General features: G+C 40.2%; 1 pseudogene; it reads left to right on the top strand.

Annotated features, from left to right (window-relative positions):
• Positions 1–13,484: 13,484 nt before the first annotated feature.
• On the top strand, positions 13,485–14,121 carry LOC147424343 (chalcone--flavanone isomerase A pseudogene; annotated as a pseudogene).
• Positions 14,122–18,865: the final 4,744 nt, after the last annotated feature.

Raw genomic sequence — 18,865 nt, 5'->3', positions numbered from 1 at the left:
AAGAAATGAGCATTGTTTGTTTGAAAAAATGATTTTTCCCAAACAATGATCGTTAGTATGGCAAGCCTTAAATCCATCCATTCAGCCACCTTATCATTGTCGGGTAAGTTATAACAAGAAGCTATAGTCTATCGTACCCGCTGAGCAAAGGTAGGTATATATAAATAAATTTTAGACGTGTTTATGAGTATTCAAAAGATTCCGTGTGTGTGTGTGCTCCTAGTTTTAGAGTTTAAAACTAAATGTGACAGTAGGAGTTATCACAATGTCTATCTCTCTCTCTCTCTCTCTCTCTCTCTCTCTCTCTATATATATATATATATATATATATATATATATATATATATATATATATATATATATATATATATATATATATATATATATATATATATATATATATATCGCTAGTGCTTGGGCTTGGTTTCTTTTTCCCCCCCTAAAGCACCCCCTTCCCCCACTATTTCCCTCTTTTAAAGAAAAAGAAGAAGAAGGCATCCCCCCCCCCCCCTCTCTCTCTCTCTCTCTCTCTCTCTCTCTCTCTCTCTCTCTCTCTCTCTCTCTCTCTCTCTCTCTCTCTCTTTTTGTCCCACACCTCATTCTCTCTCAACCCTAGCCTCTGTTGGTGCTCCTTAAATCTGTCAGCGCCGGTCTCTAACAGATGTGATGATGTGCGCATCTGTCCAATAACACATCATAATCCATGGGATAGATCAATGTTCATTTAGGTGGTTCTAATCACAAAACCATCCTATGTAAGCTCAAGGGATGCTCTCTGTAGAAAGCCCTCTTTGTGCAAACCACAACCATAGGTTGTTTCCATGTCCTCCTAGTGTCTAACTGGATCAAGTCCTCTCTGATGAGCTGAGTGATTTATATCCCTATGAGAGACAAGGAGGGTGTGTCCAGTGAACAAATGGAAAGGAGGTAACCTATCCATGTCAAAGAGAGAGAGAGAGAGAGAGAGAGAGAGAGAGAGAGAGAGAGAGAAGATATGGAGGGAGGGAAAGAAGAAGAAGACGATTTCCATGTCATTGGAAACTATCCCAAGAGACCTCAACGATGGGAGTTGAACTCAAGACTTGTTATTCAAGAGGGAAATGGCATAACCAATCTAACACACTTGGGTGATAGAAATAATTTACCGTTTTCCTCTTTTTATTAACACACACCTGAGAAGAAGAGGATTTTAACATCGTAGGAAACTATCCTAAGAGACCTCAAAGATACGCGAGCTGAACTCAAGACCTGTTATTCAAGAGGGAAATGGCATAACCAAACTACCACACTTGGGTGATACAAAGGTTATATTGTTTTCCTCTTTTTATTAGCGTGCACGCACACACATACGAGAGAGAGAGAGAGAGAGAGAGAGAGAGAGAGAGAGAGAGAGAGAGAGAGAATCTGGAGGGAGGGACAGAGAGAGACAAAAATAAGGGGAGGGTATGGGGAGAGAAAGATGAGGGATGGAGAGAGAGAAGCAAGAGGGGAGGGGCCGGAGAGAGAGAGAGAGAGAGAGAGAGAGAGAGAGAGAGAGAGAGAGAGAGAGAGAGAGAGAGAGAGATAGATAGATAGATTTTATTATCGTCCTCGGAGGTCAAATATGACCTATGGGACCAAAGTTACATGTGATGTAGTATGTGTATGGCTGATAAGTGACTCTCGATGCTCCAAAATTGTAGTGATGAGAGTCGCAATGGAGAGCCCACACTTTGGCTGGGAGAGGAACGTGTGTAGGTCTAAGTTATGGCTGAAAATGTGAGAGAAGCAAGTTCGGATGTGATCAAAAGCTGAGCACTCTAGTAGTGTGTGGTACTCAGACTCTCGAATTTGCAGTGAGCATAATGTGCACAATCGATTTGACTCTTCTCCATTGCCCCAACGCCCTATCTCGCATCGAAGGAAATGGGAGCTAAGCCGAATTGCTGCGATAGTGCGTATCGCGGACAAGGGAATAGGCTCAAGCATGTAAGTGTGAGTACGGTTTCCTCTCTCAGCGAAGAACATGGTTTTGTAGTTGGGGGCAATATAGGTGGTGTAATGTATGAAGCGTGACCCACCGGATTTCTCCCAAGCAGTAATACATTGGCGTTGTAGAAAAGCTTCATTCACTTGAGAGTCAATTGAAGCATCATGTAGCAAGTGTAATGCATCCCATCTCCCAAACCACTTCTTTATGTCTTGCATCCATTCCGTGCTCAAGATCTTGCTTTTATGTGTCTTTTGAACTTTTTTGCTTGCTTCCCATGCAATTGTAGGAAGTCGATGTGAGGGGTTTTGACGCATCTTTATCATGTACTCCACAACCCTTTCCATGCCCATAACCTCAATTGGAAGAGATCCGGACTCAAGAAGTAGGAGCATATATGGTGTTTGTGTCTTAACTTGGAGAAAGTTTGTAAGAAAACGCTTTTGGACATTCTCAAACTCTTTCCAAGTAGACTTTGAGATGCTCCCGCCCCACACTTCAACTCCATAAAGAAGAACCGATGTCACCAATGCATCAAAAAGATACTTCTTGAGAACCCAACACTTGATGTTTCCCGCATTACACATGTTCTCAAATGCATAATATGCTCTCTTTCCCGCTTCCAAACGACGCATAGCACATTCATGCCACTTGTGATTGGATGGAACCTCAAGGCCAAGGTACTTAAAGCTCTCAACAACTTCAAGCGTCTCGTTGTTGTACACAATGCATGGCTTCTCCTTATGGTTGGTTTTCACAAGCATAACCTTTGTTTTGGATTCATTTACAATCAGCCCACTATGCAAGCAAAAGTTCTCAAGGACAACCATAAGCTTTTGTGCATCTTCTAAAGTGTGTGCTAGAAGCACTACATCATCCACATACAACAAAAGCATGATTACCGCATTGCAAATAGTGACCTCTTCAATGCCTTCTTCTTGCATAAAGTCAAGTACCATTTGTTCCAATTGATCGATGCATAGACCAAAGAGAGTTGGTGACAATGGACATCCTTGTTTAACCCCAATAGTGCTTACAAAAATTTCTAAAATTTCTCTTCCCATGCGCAATTGACAAATCACCTTCTCATAGATTCGAGAAACCGCAAGCATAAACTCACTTGGCACTTGGAGTTCTTCCATCCTTCTCCACAAATTGTTACGTGGAATCATATCAAAGGCTTTCTTAAAGTCCACAAAACAACAATACAATCGCTTGCCTTTCAACCGACTTTCCTCCATGAGAACACGAAGGATGATCAATGGTGCTATGGCATCGACGAAAACCCGCTTGTCCCTTTGCACGCTTGTCATTCTCTTCAGCCCAATCACTCAATTTCTTCAGCCCAATCACTCAATTTCATCTCCATTATGCACCCAAACAACTTTGCCATAAGAGACCCAATCATTATAGTCCGGTAGTTACTTACATTCTTTACATCCCCTCCTTTATGCAAAGGCTTAACCCAATTAGTACTCCAATCATAAGGCATACCATGTTGAAGTGCAAGGTTGAACATATCACACATCCACTCATGGGTAAAATCACCCGTCCATTTGATCATCTCTGGCTTGATACCTTGAAGATCTCCCGCTTTGCGAGTGGCCAACTTTTCAAGCCCACCGCATACATCCTCAATAGTAAAAAAAGACGGCATACATGGTATTGAACCATAAAATGGTATTTTTTCAGTATTTGCTTGCTCATATAATTGCCTACAATGTGTGTACATATCCACTAGACTCAAGTTACCAAAATTCTCAACCCGCTTGCCTCTCAAGTTTCTCCAAAATCTTCCACATGCATGTGCCTTTTCTTGGACTTGAAATTCTTGTTGCTTTACTTCCCATCTTCTTGTCTTCTTTTGAATCAATGCATTGTATGTATGCAAATGACTTTGATAGTTGTCTTTGTCCATAGTTGCATCAAGCTTTATCAAGGACTTTCGAGCATCTTGACATTCTTTATCAAACCACCTTTTGGGTGATCTATCTTTGTTGATACCATGGAGATGCTTTATGGCAAAGCATTCTTTCGCACAAGAACAAATAGCTTTCTTGAAAGCTTCCCATTTAGTTTTCAATGGTGCATCACATTGAAGCTTTGTCATCCATAATTTTTGCTCAACCATTTCAATGTACATTGGTGCCCGTTTGAAATCCATACATAGTGATAACTTCTCTTTCCTTTGGCTGAGATTATCATGCTTAGTTGCTTCTCCACATGAAAGGTCAATACATAAGGTGCGATGGTCGGATTCCGGGGTCCATTGACCAAACATAAAACTCTTTATGCGATACATGATGGCTTCAGAGAGTAGCATATAGTCAATCACACTATCCCCATTATGTCTCCTACATGTAAATCCATTGGTTCCACTCCACAAAGATACACCATTGGCAATGAGCATACCCGTGCTATTACACTTGTGTAAAAGTAACTTTCCATAGTGATCCGGCTCTTTCTCATCCATTGAAGTACGATCATACAAGTGAACTTCCTTCAACCCCCTTGAAATGTATGGCATATCAAATTGTTGAGTATCATGTTGCAATGTTTTTGTGCAAGCATTCATATCCCCAAATACAATAACATCACCTTCACCTTTGAAATAAGCAATGTCCTCTTCCAAATCAGAAAATGGTTGATCTCTATCCATGCAAGCATAAAAGGGAGAATCATGATGAGGAATGTAGCAACCGGCTACAAAAATGGGTGCTCTTTTTGGTGTCATAATTTTCAGCCATACATAACGTTTGTACTTATCATCTTTCACAATTGATACAAAATCTTCCAATCCTTTCTTAACCATACATGCTAACCCTCCTTGTCCTCTTCGTTGCTTGAGATTCTTTGACCACATCAATGAATGTACATTGTAATCCTCCAAGCCGTTAACCCTTTGTGTATCATGCTCCCAAGTTTCAACAAGAAGTACAACATCGGCTTTGCTTGTTAGTTCATCAATGCCAACCCCCGCATTCCATGGGTATCCATTACAATTCCAAAAGCATATTTTCAATTGTAACTCGGTCTCATAGGTCACGCATCCCTATTTGCTTGAGAGACTTGCCTCCTCCTTGGGCACATTTTCTTCATGAGAGATCTCCTTGTTTTTATTATTCTTTTCCTCATATGCCTTGCGACGCATATTTTGTTGCTTAATAGTGCGATCTTCACATACAAAACATTTTGTATCCCTCAAATAGATCCAACTATTATCAAGGATAATCTTTCGCTTGGTCGCATCCGGCATCGTGCATACAATTGGCCGTTCTCCCGAGCGAGGAGCTTCTTGCTTTCCCACTCTATGTGCTCCATAGACCATAACTCCGGACATGCCAAAGTGGGTTTTGAAGAAATCTTCAATAACAATGGCAAGAGAAGGAGGTGTCTCTAACTTCTCTTCGGGAATTCCACGAATAACAATGTTCTTGGAACGTCGCTCCCGTTCCTTCAACTCCTCCACATCCACATTCTCAACATTCTTTGTTTGAACCATAGCTTGCATGAGTGAGGAATTAGAAACCACATTGCTACCACATACATCAGCCCAAGACTTGTTTGTACATACATTTTTCATGTCGCATACATCCCGGCTCATAGTGTCAAATTTCTCCTCTTTCAATACATGGTCATGCTCTACTTTGCTCATCCGCTCCTTCAAAGCATTCAAGTCCACAAGAGAGCGTTTACATTCCTTGACTTCCTCTTTAAGTTGCATCAAACGTGTTGTTTGCATCTCAAGTGTCCTCTTGAGATTCTCATTCTCAACCACAAGTACCCTTAGTGTGCCATTTTCCATTGCAAGTGCTCGTAAGTCTTCGCCTTGTTTGTTTACAGTCTCTTGCAATGATACCAAGTACGCCATAATCATGGTTTCCGATGTCGTTGGTTGGGTGGTTGTGTTGCTATCTCCACACTTAGGAGATTTTGGATCATTTTCCATAATGGTTGTGGACCTTGTTGAAGAAGAAGAACCCTTGCGAGTGCCGGAAGACATTGTATGTAAAATAGGAGATGAGAATCAATTTTGTTGAACCTATTCACTTCGGAAATGCTGCTACAGAAATGACTTCCATAACTCTGAAAATTTCTGTCTTTACATCAATGCGTAGAGGACTTTGTGCTCTTCGATTGAGGGTATAGATCACCCAAATCCGAGTTCGGATGAAGAAGTTATGATCAAAAGAGTGGACTGCTGTCTACTAGGTCAAAAAACGGCTACGTTTTTTGAGAGAGAGAGAGAGAGAGAGAGAGAGAGAGAGAGAGAGAGAGAGAGAGAGAGTGCGCTACACTGGCAGTACAAGACAGGGAGACAAAAGAGGCCTCGTCAACGATGACAGCGGGACTGGGACCTGAGCGGAGTAGGGAGAGACAAGAGAGGGAGCACGTTCTAGAGAGAGAGAGAGTGAGAGAGAGAAAGCTAGAATCGCAATTCGAGAGAGAGAAATTGGGAGTTAGAGAGAGTGAGGGGGATGAGATATAGTGTAAATAATTGCCATGAGAGAGAGAGAGAGAGAGAGAGAGAGAGAGAGAGGTGGGAATGGGAGGGGCTGATAGAGAGAGAAGAGGTGACGGGAGAAAGAGCGAGAGAGAGGGGAGGGGAGGGGGGGGTTCACACACACACACACACACAAGGAGGAGGAGGTTCATGGATACTCCACTCGAGAGAGAGGCGGCAATGGGCTATGGTTGTAGGATTAGGGGCGACACATGGTGGTAGCAAGCTAGCACCACTAACCACCAATGGCAATGAGAGGTAGTGGTGGTGGGATGAAGAAAAAAGAAGCTCGCTTCGTTGAGCTTGCTCCATAACTATCCCGGTTAGAATATATATCGACCAAAGCATTGCCAAGCACATCATGTTTCTTAACATCCCTTGACTAGTAATGTCATTATGAATTTTATCACCCACATGAAGGTCTTGCACATGGCCACACACCTTCAAGGTGTGAGCATAGGTGATTGCATTTGGAGAAAGGCCATCCCATCACATATGGTTTAAAACGTTTGAGAGGTTCCTTGCCACAACCATGTTGGGCATATGATGCAATTGTCACTCTCCAAGAGATGCCTTTTGGAACAAAAGGTTCTTACAAAGCTTTATGTGCTTTTGTAAGGGAGCTAGATTTGACATTTAGCCCAAAGCATTGCCAAGCATAACATGTTTCTCCAACAACCCTTGATCTCATCATGAATTCTCTCACCCATGTGAAGGTCTTACATACTTGAAGGCCACGACCCACATGCCTTCAAGGTGCAAGCATAGGTGAGTACATTTGTAGAAAGTCCATCCCTTCACATATGGTTAAAACATCTCAGAGCTTCTTTGCCACAACCATGTTGGCATATTCTGCAATCAACACGTCTCAAGAAAATACATTGCGAGCAGAGAGCTTGTCACGAACTTTATGTGCTTTTGTAAGGGCACCACAATTGGCATACATATCAACCAAAGCATTGCTTTGGTTGATATGGAAGGGCACCACAATTGGCATATATATCGACATAAGCACAAAATTTAAGAAGTATGAATGCTTAGGATCATATTTGTGATGATGACGTCTCCCAAATACCAAGTAGAACTTGTTACTCTACTTTGGAAGTATGATATGGACTAAAGAACAGACATGCTTGCAGCACCTAAGTCTCCCGAGCACCAAATGGATTAGTCATCCATTCTGGAATGATGTCGTAGGGTAAAAAGGGATCCTCTACCCACTAAGAAACATGGAGTAATGGCTAGGCTTTATCTCTCTACCTAATCATAGTTGAGGACGACTATGATTTCAAGAGAGAGGTAATATCATAAAATATAATATCTGACTTTACCAAATGATTTTCTCATATTAAATTGATCATTTAATATGGGAAGATAAAAGGGGAACAAGAGTTAGGATATAGATATATGCTTCTAGACCTATCTCAACAGGGCACCAAAAGGAGAAATGGTTGAATTTCAATAGGGGTCCAAAAGGAGACGGTCTACCAAAGAGCAATGTGCAATAAGTGCTTCTAAATTTACCTGAGCAAGGGACCAAGAGGAGAGATGGTTACATCTCAATAGGGGTCCAAAAGGAGGTAGTCTATCAAAGAGAAACGTGCATCTAAATGGAGCTTAAAAGACCTTAAGATTAGCTTCATTAAAAACCTCCAAAAGTTAGTGTTAAAAAGTCCTTTGACTTTAGGCAAGCTAGGGCTGACCTTGAGGTGGGAATCCTACCCAAGCATGAGGTGGTTGTCGGCTTGCTAACTAAAGTGCTTAAAGTGTTTCTAGAAACCTTGCCCAAATCTTGAGGTGTTTTTTATGTTTAAAATGACTAAGGTTCTTGAAGTGTTCAATTCAAAGATAAACTCTCAAGAGGCATCAACTATTTCCATACTTGATTGGCTAAGTTCTTGAAGTATTCAATTCAAACCAAATGACTTAAGAAGCAAATAAGACACATGTTCAAATGATATCCTCCACATGTGGCCATCATGATGTGCTTGAATCTTATTGGATAGGCCGGGTCCAATGAGAATTTAGATGCATAAAAATAAATAATTAAGTTCTTTCTCTCAAAGAGGAAAAAGAGGACATGTGTCCAAATGATATAATTAAATATTACAAAAGAGAGAGAGAGAGAGAGAGAGAGAGAGGTGGACTAATCATGAGAGGGGGGTATACTCTCCCACACACACACACACACACACACACACACATTCTCTCAGTGGAGTGCAAAGTACAACAGCTCCATCTCCTTCTCCAAGCTTGTTGAGAAGTGGAGAGCCTACACCAACACTCTTGGCTATGGAATGCAACTCCAACCAAGAGCCTTCAATGCTTAAGCTTGTCATCTTCTTCATCTTCATTACTATGCTATTTATGCTATGCTAAGCAAGAAGAGTGATGATAAGTGAGGAACTATTTCTTTCTCTTATGAACGATTCTTCTTCCTCTTCTTTACCCTCATTCCCCACTAGCTATCTCAACCTTCGAAGGTGGTTGAGGCCTTGGGACTGAGGCTTGGGATAGTTAATGCTTTTTGAAAAGTTTATGTTATGCTCATGATGTATGAAGCTTTCCATATTCATATCATCACCAAGGTCACAAGGAACACAAAGATTGTATTGTACCAAGTCTCTCTTGATGGGAGAATTTATAATACACACGTCTTTTGGAGGGGAAACCAGCTCCAAGTAAATCGGGTCCTCAACTATTATCATGTTCTCTAATACTCTCTCTCTCTTGCAAAAGTGTTGTTTATGCCAAGTTAATTAAGTACCATGTTCATGTTTCTACCATCAATTAAGTTCACCCTCTATGTTCTCAAAGTAATCACAAAAAATGCTCACTCTAATTCTCTTATTTTCACTATTCTCAAAGTTCATAGACCATTCCCATTACATTGGTATCAAAGCATTTGGTTTTTGTTTTCTTGCTTAAGAAGAGAGGTCCTTAAGTAGCCTATTAATGGTTGATTTTTTTAATTATATTAGGGTAAGAACATGGGTATCGTTCTTGCCCCAAAAGAAATGTACTCAATGACACTCCTAGAGCTTCCATGGTTGAAGCTCCAAAAAAGGATACTCATAGCAAAGGCCCATACCTCTCCTATGCTTCAGGAAAGGTAAGGGAACATGATGCCTTCATCTTTTTTGACCGTTGCTCTACTCACAACTTCATATCAATGGAGTTGGCCACCAAGTTGGGCATTCAAGCTTTTGAGATGGGAGAACTACAAGTGTTGACACAGCTTTCGAGGGACAGCAAGCCTCCGTTATTCCCTTGATTGGGAAGTTGAGGCTTCATATCCAAAGCTACGTCGACAAAGAAGACTTTTTTAATCTCTCCTCTCCAACATGAGGATGTTATCTTAGGGGCACCATGGTTCAACCGCATGGCTGCCAATATGAAGTTCCCAAAAAGGAGAATTTATTTCACCTACAGAGAAAAGAGCATGTACATAGATGCTAATGAATCAAGAAACACCATATCCCTGGTAAATACGCTTGCTTTTGATAAGCCAATGAAAAGCTCTGTTTTTGTGTATATGATTTTTGTTAGAGAATTTGTAAATGGTTCTAATGTTTTCACAAGTAGCAATAAAGGGAATAAAGAGGAATTAGAGTTGTCTAATTTCCTAAATGGATTCCAAGATGTTTTCATTAATGACATCCCTAGTGAGTTGTCTCCAAAATGAGGGGATGATGAGACCATGCAATAGAGCTTCTACTAGGAAGCTCACCGCCTAATAAACCTCCTTATTGAGTTTCAGAAGCTCAAAAAGAGGAGATCATGAGGCAAGTGCATAAATTGGTGGAAAAAGGGTTGTGAGACCTAGCTCCTCTCCATTCTGTTCACCAGTACTTTTAGTGCAAAAGAAAGATGGCACATATCACATGTGTGTCAACTATAGAGCACTAAATAGGATCACTATAAAAAAAAAAGATTTCCCATGCCGCGGCTAGAAGATCTTTTTGATAAGTTACAAATTTTGGCATGGAAAATGCTCCAATCACATTCAAACTCACGATGACTCACAATGGACAAAAATTTTGAGGCCACTCAAATTCTCTTGAGGAGTACAAGTAACACCTCCAGGTAATCTTTCAAGTTGTGGGAGAGAATAAGCTTTTCATTAATCAAATGAAAAATAATTTTTTTCTACAAGAGATTCAATATTCAGGTCACGTTATCTCTCAAGATGGTATACGTATGAATCCTCCAAAGTTGGAGATAATAAAAGCATGGCCTAATCTAAGGAATCTACATGAGCTAAGAAGATTTATTGGTAGGTGTGCATACTATAGACGCTTCATAGCAAAATTCTCTCAAATAGGAGGACCATTGCATGACTTAACAAGAATGAACGTTAAGTACTCATGGATTGTTAAAGAACAAAATGCCTCAAAGAAAAGCTTACCTCCCAACCATCCTTATGCTTCCAGATCTCTCAAAGCCATTTGAGGTCCAATGTAGATGTTTGTGATGATTGCCTTGGATCAATTTTGTGTCAAGAAGGGCATGCCATAGCATATGAGAACCTCGGAGGGTGCACCATGTAATCATGTTAATGTATAACGTGAGTTCAATAGGAGGGGTTTTAAAATGCAAAAAAATTAGGCATATAGAGATACATTAAAATAAGGGGTTTTATATTCAATTTTGGAAAAAAATCCTAGAATAAGGGATCATTTTATTCATTCAAATGTCTTAAAAGAGGGGTTTTTATAATACCTTGCGAAAGCACGTTATATAGGGGGTATTGAATGGTAAACCCCTCGAGATGAGAGACGAAGGCTCAATGCCAATGAACGGGTCTTGGGCATATATGAAAAAGAGCTTTTAGCTTTTCTACATGCTCTAGACATATGGAAGAACTATCTCTTGGGAGCTACCGATCACTTATACGTCCTCAAGCAGCATATTCCATAGATCATATTTAGCAAGAAGAAATCTAGAAAAGTCACTTAGCATCAATGTTGCCTTATGCAAAGGTACAAGGCTTTGCAAGATATCCTACAAAGAGCTCGAGGAGGCCACCAAGGGCTTCTGTGAAGAGGCCAGGATAGGTAGTGAAGGCTTTAGCATAGTCTACAAGGCCACCTTAGACGATCAAAATGTGGTAGCGGTTAAGAAGCTCATCCATAAGATTGATGAGAAGGGTGAGCCAAGAGATTTCCAGGCAAAGATAAAAAGATAAGGGAAAATCAAGCACCCTAACCTCGTCTCTTTGTGGGGTTATTCTTAGACAGACAATGAAAGGTTGCTCATCTATGAGTACATGGAAAATGGAAACTTGTATAAGTAGCTTCATGGCACGACCTATGAGTACATGGAAAATGGCGACTTGTACAATTCATGGCAATGAAAAAAAACAAGATGATCCCATTGGCCAGCCTAGCTTATAATAGCTTCAGGAAAGTATCCTATTAGCCCATTGTCACTCAGATTCAATAAGCATTTTACAAGAGAGGCCCACGAAAGAATTTGCCAATACGAGGATTAAGCATATGATTGTAAGTAACAGGTGCAGTTAGGCCAAATCGGCCAACATTGCATTGATCGACACTCACTACACCTTTCACACTAACATAAGGAACATGAACACGACATCTACTATACTCTTGTTTTAGTTCATTTAATAAATTGATTATACCTTGTGTTGCATGTAACCTACTCTCGCTAGATCCATCGTCCCCATCTTTGCCTTTTTTCCAGTGACTGTATACTAAATACCCTGCACACCTTGCTATAAAAAGAGAAAGGATTAAAAGCAATTTATCTGAGAGATATTAAGAATATGCTGCATGTCCTTGCTAATTTTAATCGAATCTGATATTGTATTTTTTTGCTCAAATTTACAGGTAGTTCCGCTTATTTAATAGATTTCGTATGAATAGGGTCTTTAGCTACAGGTAATTTAGACACAACCGGGATTTGAATCCAGAGGAGCTTGCATGTTTTAAGTGTTGTCGGTTTTTAATTCTTTCTTAACTTAAAAGAATAGAGAGTAGAGCATATGCTGAGAATAATAGAAAACCATAGAGACCAGAATCAAGATTTATGCCGGATGCTATACTTGGGTGTTCATCTGTGTTTAACATAAGTGGTTTAGTTTTAAGAAAATCAAAGCCCCATGTTTGAATTTGAAAGTCAAACTCGGTCGTAAAAGGTGTCAAAAAGTCCCATTCCTTAAATCTATCTAGTATATAGTCAAATCTATTTAATATATAGAAGTCTACGCCAATGAAACAAGTAATGAGTGCAATGAGAAAAAAGGACACAATATAGGTTTGATTTACATAAGAAGCACAAATAAAGGGAAATATTACATTAATTAATGAGGTCGGCAGGTACCGGTCAATGAAAAGCTACAAATCCCTAAAAAGTCGATGCATATTATAGTAATTGGTCACACATGAGGCCCTAGTATCTCATCTTTCAAAACCTCATCCCATGTGTTTTTTAAAGAAAGCCGCTTGATTACTTCGGCATTGGTTGCTTGGATTTTTCCATTTTTCCCTATTTTATTTCTTACTTTTATGTTTTGGATCTGGGGACTACAAAATTGTAATAACTTTTTTGTTTGTAGCTAGCTCTTTCCCTTACCTTTTCAAGAGATTCTTCTCCCCATACTACGGGAGTTTTATCTTCCTTTAAGACATATTGGCAGATAGCTCCCTAGAACTTATGACTACTCACATGACATTGCCACCCTTTCAATTCTGGAAAGGCTTTGTGTATAACACTTCGTACTGTGTTTTTACTAGCACTTTCATTCTACACACCCACGTGTTTATGATGCCCACCTTTTTCGTGAGTCTCTGTACATATAATGATAGATTTACAGGTAAATCGCTCAGAGAGAGAGAGAGAGAGAGAGAGAGAGAGAGCAGGGGAGTAGTCCTCTGTGTTCCTTGTCACACTATATGGTGCTATAGACAAGGGCAGCGGGTTCCATAGTTCTCAAGTGCACCATATGCAGTCTGTTGCATGTACTAGACAGTTCTCACCATCACCACAATGATTGATGTTATGGAGAATAAGCAACTAGAATTTGGCAGTTTGGAGGTTGAAAAGAATCAAATTTGCTCCCTGTGTGGCAACGCTAGGATCCACGAACAGCTGGTCTTAGGTGGTACTGGTTTCAAGGGCCTTGAAATCAATGGAAACCTTGTAAAATTTACGACAATTGGAATTTATGCAGATGAAGCCATCTTCCCACATCTCTCCCCAAAGCTTCATGGCAAATCTGTCAAGGAGCTTTGTGAAAACGAGTTGCTCTTTGAGAAAGTGTTAGCATTTGAGAAATTGGCTAGAGTTGTATTTTTGCTTCCATTAACTAGCCCACAGTACTCCAAAAAGGTGATGGAGTGCATGGTCTTTCTCCCAATCCTGGCATTAAGGAGAAATCTACAAAATAATTCCTGGAGATATTCAAACAAAAAAAAATCCTCCGAGAACATCTCTCGTATGCCCCTTCACGAAAGAAGCATTGAAACTTGCATTCATGAAGACAGATGATTTTACTGAAGAGGCGGATGTAGTCATCGAGGATAATTGGCCTACTCGTGCATTTCTTGCATCAATAATTGGCAAAGATGGAGAGTCTCCCTTGGCAAAACTATCATTTGCAGATCAGATGTCAAGGTGTTTGTAATCGATCAATTGGGTTGTTGCTCAGCTGATAAGAGGAGGGAAACTATAGCTAAAAGCCTAAAACCTAAGCAGTGGTTATTAGTGTTGCTTGCTTATCCACTTTTTGAGGATAATCTATTGGTGTCTACCCTTTAAGCCCAAACAATGTATTTCTAGGAGTGCAATATGGGCATCTTCTTTTTGCAAGGCATGCCTGTTGCCCATGGCATGACTTTGGCTGCAAATATTTGAGGAAAGTCTAAACTTCATTGATGTTTATGTAATGCCTTTCTTCATCAATGTGTGATATATAATTTTTAAGATTTAAGAGAGAGAGAGAGAGAGAGAGAGAGAGAGAGAGAGAGAGAGAGAGAGGGGGGGGGGGGGGGGGGGGGGGGGGTAATATAAAAAGGGGGAGGAAATAGAGGCAGAGAGAGAGAGAGAGAGAGAGAGAGAGAGAAGAGAGAGGGTTAAGAAAGAGAAGAGAGAGAGACAGAGAGAGAGAGAGAGGAGAGAGAGAGAGAGAGAGAGTGAGGGAGAGGACAAAAAGCTCGCTTTGAAAAGCTTGCTCTGAAACCTCTTTTTGGAGCGAGCTTTTCAAAGCGAGTTTTTTTAAGATTTGGTTAGTTGAGCAAAATTTGAAAAAGATCTCACTCCAAAGCTCGCTCCATTCCAATCCGCACAAGGAAGCTCTTGGCTAGTGATTGTAGAATATGCCCAGCATTGATGTGGCAAGGAAGCTCTGGTTGTTTTAACTAAATAAGAAGCAAAGGATACAACAACAAGTAAGCAAAGGCTTGTCCTATCTCTCTTCAAATCTCCTTGAAGAACCCACATCAATAGCTGCTTCTCTCCTAACGCTTCATGGTAAGCATAACTCACTCACTATTGGAAAAAATATTTCTTGTGCACATCATCACATCTAGCTATGCTCATAAAAAGCTCTTGATGAGCTTTTTGATCAAATATAATCTCTAGGAGTGCGTCAACTCTAGGATAGGCTCAGCATGGCCATGCCACAAAAGCTCTAGATTGTTTTAACTGAATGTGAACGGAAGGCCTTTTGTCAGATGCAATTGCATATCCTTGCACCTTGAAGGCATGTGTCCTTATGCAAGACCTTTACATGAATGATCCTCATCTTCTTCGTCATCTTCTATGGGTTCCAACATAATGTAATCCCAAGAAGAAACGTGAGATTGTTTCACACATCTCCTCCACTTCTCCTACATATGGTTGATCCTCATCTTCTTCTTCGTCTTTTGCGGGTTCCAACATAATGTAATCCCAAGAAGGAGCGTGAAACTTGTTCACACATCTCCTCCACTTCTCTTGTGTATGGTTGCTACAAAAACATGACAATTAATGTGTTATGAGGGCTACTGTATCAATCTCTAAATATGTAGCAATAGATTGCATGGATGGGGGCCTTTTCATAGCCTCCAAATCCAAACTTTGTCCCTTTTGACATCCCCAATATGGCAACCTCCCAAAAGATTCAACTAACGATATGTATGTCAAATGTGGTTCCCTTATGAAACCACGTAATGTTTTTGATGATCTTTCTATTTAGAATGTCATCTCTTAGAACACGTCAATTGTAGGTAGTTCCCAACATGGCTATGGCAAGGAAGCTTTGCGCTATTTTAGCCAAATGTGAAGGGAAAGCCTTTTGCCAAATGCAAATTGGCATGTGGCCTTAGGCAAGACTTTCACATGGATGAGAGAATTCATGATGAGATCTTTGGCTATTGGAGAGACATGGTGCTTGGCAATGCTTTGGTCAATATGTAGGCGGAATGTGGTGCCCTTTCAAAGGCACATAAAAGTCTTGGATGTTTGAACAGGTGCCAAGGGATGTTCTTTCTTTCCAATGACCTATGCTTGCACATTGAAGGCTTGTAGTCTTAGAAAAGACCTTCACATGGGTGATAGAATTCACAATGAGATTGCCAAATTGGGGTTGTTTGAGAAACATGTTGTGCTTGACAATGCTTTGATTTATATATATGCAAATGGTGGAGCCCTTACAAAAGCACATTTAGTTCTTGATAAGCTTTTTGTCTAAAATGTTGTCTCTTTGCAATGTGCTAAGATTGGCGGGACCTACTTGAAGGATATCCACAACATGGATGTGGAAAGGAAACTCTCGGGTGCTTAAACCAAATGCAAATGAATGGCCTTTCTCCAAATGCAATCATCTATGCTTACCTTGAAGGCATGTGGCCTTACCCAAGATCTTCACATGGGTAATAGAATTCATGATGGGATAAGGGATTTTTAGGGCAACAGGTAGATATGTATGTCAAATATGGTGCCTTACAAAAGAGCATAAAGTTCTAACGAGATTTTTGTTCCAAATGTTGTCACTTAGAATGTGTTGATTATAGGATATGCCCAAAATGGCTATGGTAAAGAAGCTCTAGGATTTTTTAACCATGCTCAAAGAAATGTTTGTCTCCGAATGCAATCACCTATGCTTACACCTTGAAGACCTATGTCTTACAGAAGACCTTCATATGGATAATATAATAACACGATGAGATTATTAAACAAGGGCTATTGGAGAAACGTGTTGTACTTGACAATGATTTGGTCGATATGTTTGAAAAATCTTGTGTGCTTTTGTAAGCAAATAAAGTTCTTGATAAGCAATGTATAATAGAGTAAGCCCATTTACAACAAATACAATTGTTGATATGATGTGCACTGATATAATATATGTTGGACTTGTAATTATTTGATATAACTGTTTTTTAACTTTTTGTGATTTAACTTTTAGAACTTACACCTCTTTTGTCATATTGGATTGTAGTGAAATGCGACTTGATAACAAATTGACTAAATTGTAATGCCAACACCAAATTACTGGAGAGAAATTCAGGTTTGTTAACTTATCCTTAAATACCATGACTGGGTAGTAGGAAACGGATTATAAGGTAGGGCACAACTTTTGTTTCTTATAAATTTTGGAGAGACATTGTGCTTACTCTCCACCATACTTCTATATGGCACTCGTGTATGTTGTGAAAACGTACGAAAAATTTAAGCAAGGTTTTTCTTTTTCCTTCATAGCTTCTCAAAGGCAATAATTTTACCATACTAACTTGTTCGAGTGAAAAATTACTCATAAGGTTAGTGCTATCTCTTAATGGACAAATTGCATGCGTACTTTGCAAAAAAACCAAGGTTTTGAGTTTTTTATTTTGATTTATCATAAAAACAAATTTGAAGCAGTTTATCCATATGGCATATTTACACATTAACTAACATTTATACATTTACATTTATTTTGAGTTTTTTATTTTGATTTATAATAAAAACAAATTTGAAGCAATTTATCCATATGGCATATTTACACATTAATTAACATTTATACATTTACACCAATTCACACATTAATGACAATGACAAGGCAAACGACCTACCAATAAATGTGGGTATCTACTGGATCTACGTTCCTACAATCCCATTAAATTTCTCCCAAGATTCTTCTGAAATCTCAAAATCTGTAACAAAAGATGGTCCTCTTGTCGCCATCATCCCCTTTGCTGACTGTTCACTGCCTTTTGCCTTCCTTCGATGTGCGGACCCCCCCCCCCTCCCATTTTGCCTTCCTATTTACGTCTTCGTGCATGCAACTCTTCCTCTCTCACTATCTTTGTCTTGCAAAACTGGTTGGCCTGCCCTCTATGCACCCCTACTTCGACCATGGCCTCGCATCCCTTCCTCTCTGGTCTTGCAACCGCATATGGTTTTGCTGAGAGAAACCCTTCTACTGCGTCATCCAATAGAGCAAAAAATGCATGCATATTTCTCTCCCCTTTCCCTCCCACATTGCATAGCCTTGCCTGCGCAACACTGCACAACCTTCCTCCTTCGGACCTTGATCTAGGATGCTGCATGGATTGCCCCACACACACACACACACACACACACACACACACACAGACCATCCCCCTCTATTCGTACCCTGCTGCAATGGTGATGACTCATACTTACAGATCCTCCCCCGATTGCAACCCTCATTTCTCGCTCATTGCATGTATTGGCCATGCTCTACGTGCTCAACTTGAGAAAAAGATGCAAAACCTGTAGACATGCCTTCCATGGCTTCTATCATGATACTTACTCCATTGTCCCTCGTAATGCCGACACGACGATACATCCATAGCAGACAAAAAAATATCCCTCTTATCTCTAACGTAGTCCTGAAAACAGCAGTTCAAAAACACTTTGTCTTCTCACTGCATAGACACAGTTCTGGCCCCCTACTCTCCTTATCACAATGAGCTGCGATGTTGCAGCTCCGTATGGCAGCTTGATGAAAGGCAGACTACCCTGACAATGACAGCAAGAGACACACGGTTGGCCATCCTTGAATAAGGGGATCAACTCTCCACTGAATCCTCATTCAAGCAACCCATCCTCAGTGATGTTGGGAGAGACAGAAAGGAAAAAATGGCGCTAGCTCATTGCGACACTAAAGCAAAAAAATCCCTCTCTCTCTCTCTCCCTCTCTATGATTTTCTTGATGTGTAGCAATTGTCTCTCTCCCAGTCCCTCCCCTCCACGTGCCCCACCACGTACCACAACATTTTCCTTTTCTCCTTCAATCACCAAAGCATCCAGCAAGATTCTATTCAATAAACCTCTTTGCGAAATTGGCAGGGCCTACTTTGGTAAAAAAAATTACCAAAAAATTTATTGCTAGTAAACTATTATACCTTGAAAACTCAAAGAACAACAATAAGCTAGGCCAACCA

Source organism: Adiantum capillus-veneris, chromosome 25 (assembly GCF_014529385.1).
Source record: "Adiantum capillus-veneris isolate H3 chromosome 25, ASM1452938v2, whole genome shotgun sequence".
Taxonomy (NCBI): domain Eukaryota; kingdom Viridiplantae; phylum Streptophyta; class Polypodiopsida; order Polypodiales; family Pteridaceae; genus Adiantum; species Adiantum capillus-veneris.
The sequence above is the reverse complement of the archived record's forward strand: the minus strand, read 5'-3'. Positions and strand labels throughout refer to the sequence as shown.